The following is a 7178-nucleotide window of genomic DNA, read 5'->3' as shown; positions in this document are numbered from 1 at the left end:
GTAGCTTTTTAGCTAGACATGCTCTGTTGGTTTTCAGCTAACAGAGAACACTGGGATTATCCCCGTATGGGATAGATCCACATGTATATACTTTGTAACTAATTTCCAGCTGTAATACTTTAAGAGATATGAAAAAAAGAGGTTTTACAAATGGGTAAAAGTTTAATGGTAAGGATTTGCTGAACTAACAAATCGAACTGGAATACAAAGAAGGGAGGTATGAGGAGGTCCGAGGAAATAAGTGTATGGAAGTTATGTTATTGAAAATTAATGTGTGTTTTTAACTGTTTTTTATTTTGTATGTTTATTTTTCTTTTTTCTTGTTATATCTTAAAAACTTTTAATAAATATCTTTTTTTAAAAAAAACAAACCATCAGGAGGTTTGGGCTGGGTGTTCATCAGTATGCGGATGATACCCAGCTCTACCTCTCTTTTAAATCAGAACCAGTGAAGGCGGTGAAGGTCCTGTGTGAGTGTCTGGAGGTGGTTGGAGGATGGATGGCGGCTAACAGATTGAGGTTGAATCCTGACAAGACAGAAGTACTGTTTTTGGGGGACAGGAGGCGGGCAGGTATGGAGGATTCCATGGTCCTGAATGAGGTAACTGTGCCCCTGAAGGACCAGGTGCACAGCCTGGGAGTCATTTTGGACTCACAGCTGTCCATGGAGGCACAGGTCAAATCTGTGTCCAGGGCAGCTGTTTACCAGCTCCATCTGGTACGTAGGCTGAGACCCTATCTGCCTGCGGACTGTCTCGCCAGAGTGGTGCATGCTCTGATTATCTCCCGCTTGGACTACTGCAATGCACTCTACGTGGGGCTACCTTTGAAGGTGACTCGGAAACTACAACTAATCCAGAATGCGGCAGCTAGACTGGTGACTGGGGGCGGCCGCCGAGACCATATAACACCGGTCTTGAAAGACCTACATTGGCTCCCAGTACGTTTCCGAGCACAATTCAAAGTGTTGGTACTGACCTTTGAAGCCCTAAACGGCCTCGGTCCAGTATACTTGAAGGAGTGTCTCCACCCCCATCGTTCTGCCCGGACGCTGAGATCCAGCGCCGAGGGCCTTCTGGCAGTTCCCTCATTGCGAGAAGCAAAGCTACAGGGAACCAGGCAGAGGGCCTTCTCGGTAGTGGCGCCCGTCCTGTGGAACGCCCTTCCAGCAGATGTCAAAGTGATAAACAACTACCTGACATTCAGAAGACATCTTAAGGCAGCCCTGTTCAGGGAAGTTTTTAACGTGTGATATTTTACTGTATTTTTGGTTTCTATGGAAGCCACCCAGAGTGTCTGGGGAGGCCCAGCCAGATGGGCGGGATATAAATAATAAATTATTATTATTATTATTATTATTATTATTATTATTATTATTATTATTAAAAATGAAGCAAAAACCCCCAGAAATGGAAGGAAGGGAAGGTCCCAACGAAGGAAGAATAGATAACCAAGATGATGGACTATGCCGAAATAGCAAAGATGACCAAGATGATAAGAAATTTTGTAAAGGGTGGAAAAAAATTATAGAGTACCTTAAAGATCACTGCAGATACATAAAAACGGTAGCAGGATTGTTATAACATTTATAATGTAATGAGATTAAAGTTTTAAAAAACGATATAAATTGAATTTGGAAAATGTAATTAGATGCAATAGAAGAATGGGGGGGGGAATGGAAACCAGGGGGGAGGGGGAAGAAGTCCAGGGATTCAAATAATCTCAGATGTGTCAAGATTGAAAATGTATATGAATGGCATAATGCCATGTACTTTGATATTTTTTGTAGTTTTTAGCTTTTTTCATTATTATTATTAAGGAATTTTCTTTTGTAATTTTGGTTGTCTATATTTATCTGTATTTGTTTAAAGCAAAATAAAAGTATTTTAAAAAGAAAATAGAAAATGGATATGAATATTTCTTTTAAAAACATGAAAATAAAATATTTTATAAAAATAAATAAAAATGAAGCAAAACCATTCTAACATAGTTTAAAACATTCTAAAAACATTTACAATTAAAGACATCTCAAACTGGTTACAGTGAAAAACGTTTTAAAAGCATTTGCCATTTAAAACATCCTTCTATCCGATGATTACAGGGTAGCCAGGAGCAGTACACCCACTGAAATAAACAGCCATGGTGACTAACTAACACTCATTCATTTCAATGGGTCCACTCCTTTCTGCAGCATGGGTCTCCTCTGTTGCGCAGGAACATAAGAGTGAGGGGTGGTGCAGTGGTTAGAGTGCAGGGCTAGGACCTGGGAGACCAGGGTTTCAACCCCCACGCTCGGCCTTGAAGTTCACTGGGTGACCTTGGGCCAATCACTGCCTCTCAGCCTAACCTACCTCACAGGCAAAATAAAAAAAATCCTTCCAGTAGCACCTTAAAGACCAACTAAGTTAGTTCTTGGTATGAGCTTTCGTGTGCATGCACACTTCTTCAGATACCTCACAGGGTTGTTGTGCATATTAGATGAAGAGGATGGGAGAACCACCCCGAGCTCCTGGGAGAAAAAAAAGGAAAAACAAAACTTTTGGTCACTAGATCCCAGCTGCTGCCGTTGTTATTAAACCACACACACTCACTCACACACGTATGTTGCTTTTTAAAAAAAGAAACTTTGGAAACAATGATGGATGGGGATGAGTGGAGAGATCAAGGTTGTCTGCTCCCCCTCCGCCCCCTCCTGGACGGAAACTACACTCTCCCACTTGGAGTTATCTCAACCCGCCCCCTTCCCTGGCGCGACTTGCGGATCTGCCCAGCCGCACGTATGAACTGGGCCAGAAATAGGACCGGGCTGGCATGACCTGGCCCTCTGCAGCAGCGGAGGCGGCCCCTCCCTCCTGTTCCCGCACCTGGATTGCGGCAGAAGCCCCGGGAGGGAAGGAATTGTCAATGCCATCAGCCCATCAGCAGCAGGCGCCCACCCCTCTCTCTTGCGCACTCAGGGGTAGTCCCTGCTGCTTGCTCCAGCCACGTGTCACAAATAGCATCTGAAAGGGAGCGGAGGGGATCGTCTGCGGAGTGGAGAAGTGGGTGGATCGAGGCGGATTTGGGTACAGGAAGGAAGGAGTCATGAAAACGAGAGAGCAGAGCGTCGGAGGAAGCTGCTATGAGTTCTGCAAAGAACGTTCAAGGTCCCTTTTCTCTTCTGGACAGGGAGTGAATTTGACCACTCCTGGCTGCTTTATGCTGAGTCAGACTCATTCGGCCACCTAGTTCAGTATTGCCTACACTGACTGGCAGCAGCTCTCAAGGGTTTCAGGCAGGGGTGATTCCCTGGAGATGCAAGGGAATTGAACTTGGGACCTTGTAAATGCAGAGCAGATGTTCTACCACTGAGCTATGGGCTCCTTCTTGAGATAACCCCACAAGGTTCAACACAAGTCCTGGGAGAAGCTAGCTGGAAACAGGATGCTGAACTAGAGGAGCCATTGATCTGGTCTAGCAGGGCCACCCCAGCTCTGAGATTGCAGTAATAATACTTGTAATGCCACTTCTTTGGAACATTCAGTTCCAACCTGAGCAGTCTCCAGCGGTGGCTGGTGCCCCTTGAGACATGGAATAGGATGGAAGGGAGGGAGCCCAACAGTAGGTGGCGCCAGATTCAAGGACAGGCAGAGCCAACTACTTCTAGCTTTCCCACCACGCCTACTGAGTTATAGAAACAGAGATTAAGGAGAAGGAAACTAACAGGCAACACTACCCCCTGGACTGGTTAGAAGCCAGGTAAGCCGGCTGGAGGGGACTTGCTGAGATTGGCACCCTATTCATCAAACGGGGCAACCTCCCCTGCCTGCCATTTCCAGTGACCTACTGAATCCACCCTCTCCGCTTCATTTATTTATTTAGGGATGGGAAAGACACTCCCTGTCTGAAGCCCTGGAAAGCCTCTGCCACTCAGTGCAGACAGTTCTGAGCTAGATGGAGCAATGGTCTGATTTGATATTAGGTAGCTTCCGATTTATTGCAGCTCTTCTTCGTTTTAGAACCATAAGAACTCGTATCTTAACTTCATCTTAGGGGAAGGGCTGTAACTCAGTGGCAGAGCACCTGCTTTGCATGCAGAACGTCCCAGGTCCAAACCCCAGCATCTTCAGGTAAGGCTAGGAGAGACCCTTGTTTGAAATTTTGGTGAGCCACCACCAGGCTGTGTAGATAATACTGAGCCAGATGGTCCGACTGGATATTTACTTATTTTATTGCACTTATATTGGGGTGTATGGGGTGTTAGGGGAGGGGTAGTACCTCTGGTGAGGGGAAATGTCCTCCTCCTTCTGGGGTAGTTTGTCCAGTTTTGGTCTTCACCTTGCACTCAGCTCTTGCCTGTGGCTCCTAGAAGCTGTCAGCATGCAGCAGCAACCACAGGCCGGGAAATGGCTTTGACAGGCTGGCTAAACCAGGTGAGGGTAGCCAATCGGTCTCAAACTCTCAGTGGATTAGGGACTCCCCCCGTGTGTTAGGGACTTCTCCCGCATGCAAAGAGAGTCTTGGCAGATTGAGTGGACAAGACCAATAGTAGGTCCATCAGTCAAGAAGGCAGTCAAGGGGCAGATGGGGCTCCTAAGCCTGGGAAGGTAGCCTATCCAGGAGAAGGAAAAGTATGGTCTTCTGGTGGTTCAAATCCCCATGATGGGGTGAGCTCCCATTGCTTGGTCCCAGCTCCTGCCAACCTAGCAGTTCGAAAGCACATCAAAGTGCAAGTAGATAAACAGGTACTGCTCTGGCAGGAAGGTAAACGGCTTTTCCATGCACTGCTCTGGTTTGACAGAAGCGGCTTAGTCATGCTGGCCACATGACCCAGCTCCCTCGGCCAATAAAGCGAGATGAGCACTGCAACCCCAGAGTTATCCACAACTGGACCTAATGGTTAGGGGTCCCTTTACCTTTACCTAAACCAGGCATAGGCAAACTCGGCCCTCCACATGTTTTGGGACTACAACTCCCATAATCCCTGGCCACTGGTCCTGTTAGCTAGGGATGATGGGAGTTGTAGTTCCAATATCTGGAGGGCTGAGTTTGCCTAGGCCTGGAGTAAACTCTACAGAAATCCAGAATGGAGTTCCTAAGACAGTTCTTCTATGCCTCCTGCCAACTCCTGCAACCAACCTGGTGCCAAACGTATTGCTCTGCTTTCCTTTGGACCACATCCGCCAGGGCGAGAGGGGAGTTTTGTTGTCTGAGCAGCCCAAGGACCTCCCTACACACTGCCCAGGTTTGCACCCCCAGGGAGGTCACTTTGATGCTGCTATCACAGCGCCTTCACTCCCACTCCATTGTCTCTTGAGGGATGCCAACAATTCTTATATCCCACCTTTTTTTTCTAGGAGCTGAAGGCTATATCCACGGTTCTCCCCCTCCTCACTGAATCCCCACAACTACCCTGTGAGGTAGGTTAGGCTGAGAGACAGTGGCTGGCCACCAAGGTCAACCAGTGAGCTTCATGGCCAAGTGGTGATTTGAACCCCAGTCTCCCAGGTCCTAGTCCAACACTCTTCTCCTGCCTTCACTTTAAAGAAGAACCACAGTCTCAGGTGAGGGAGGCAAATGCAGCCCTCCAAGCCTCTAGTACAGTGGACGCTCGGGTTGCGAACGTGATCCGTGCGGGAAGCACATTCGCAACCCGCAGTGTCCGCAACCACAGCGCTGCACCTGCACACACACAGGTTGCTATTCGGTGCTTCTGCGCATGTGCAAAGTGTGATTTAGTGCTTCAGCGCATGCGCAAGCGTCCAAACCCAGAAGTAACCCATTCTGGTACTTCTGGGTTCGGCGCGGTGTGCAACCCGAAATCGCACAACCCAAAGCATCTCCTGTAACCCGAGGTATGACTGTATCTGGCCCTCGGGACTTTCCTCAGGCCATGCCCCTCACTGACTCTGCTCCACCCCCCTTCCCTTGTGCTTTCGCCCCTCTGGGATGTGCCACTTCTGGCTTCCTTGGATGGAGAGAGACTCTGTTTGGTACAAACTTCTGAAATGTGCCTGGTTTAATTGTAGCCTACAAAACCGTCGCATCTGTTACTCCGCCCATTTTTGCCTCTTGCCACGCCCCCATTGATATGCAGCCCCTGAAGGTTGCTCATGAAGGAATTCGTGGGCGTGAGCCCCGAGACCCTTTAAGTAAAATTAACCACCACATACTTCCAGCGGAAGGAGCCCCAGAACCTCTTAACAATGAAATGTGGATGTAATTAATGGGTTCATTTGTTCTTATTACAGGTTATAAAATACAATGAATGCTGTAAAGGAAAAATTAGTATGATCTAGTAGCTCGAATATTATATTAAACAGAAGATGGTTAATCCTGTTTGTAATATATTGTACTTTAAAGAAATGTAATCTGAATCCTGAAATATTGTTTAGTGGGCTAATTTATATTTATACTTTCAGCAATATTACTTTTGTAACACAGTTTGGTATGGCTAATTTTTTTAAAGTGTCAGAATCTGGAGAAAGAAAAAGAAATCAATAAAACCATCACACACCTTGAGTTGGGGGAGGGGGAGACATGAGCCCCACGACCTTTTCAATTACACTGAACCATCATATGCTGTACCTCAAGCTGGGGACTCCCGAACCCCAGTCCCAGATCCTTTCAAACAATTAAACCATCACATATTTCAGACCAGGAGGTGGAGGAAAGACGTGAGCTCCGGGACCTCTTAAACAATACCGCCCCACCTCCCAAAATAATATATCTCACGTTAGGGACCAGGGAGATCAAAGATACCAAAATAACTGGAGTAAATTTATTGAATATTTAAAGAAGAATTGTAAAGAGGTCAAGACACTAGCAGGATTGACATAATACCTCCAATGTATAATAGTACCAGTGGCGTAGCGTGGGGGGTGCAGGGGGGCCCGGCCACACTGGGCACAACATCTGGGGGTTAGGGTTAGGGGGCGCAAATCCACGGGTTAGGGGGCGCAAATTACTTGCCTTGCCCCGGGTGCTGACAACCCACGCTACGCCACTGAATAGTACTAATATGAGAATGATATGCGTGATGGAAAGAGGATAAATATACCAGTTGTGGGGAAGGAGGGGGGTCGCGACTCGGCAGAGTCAAAGGGAATGTATGGTGCTATTACAATTTGTTGGAAAAGAATATGTAAGGAAAACAATAAAAATTCACTTGGAAAAAAATAATAATATATCTCACGTTA

Source organism: Podarcis vaucheri (genome assembly GCF_965113315.1).
Source record: "Podarcis vaucheri genome assembly, chromosome: 16".
Taxonomy (NCBI): Eukaryota; Metazoa; Chordata; class Lepidosauria; order Squamata; family Lacertidae; genus Podarcis; species Podarcis vaucheri.
This window is presented reverse-complemented; position numbering follows the sequence as displayed.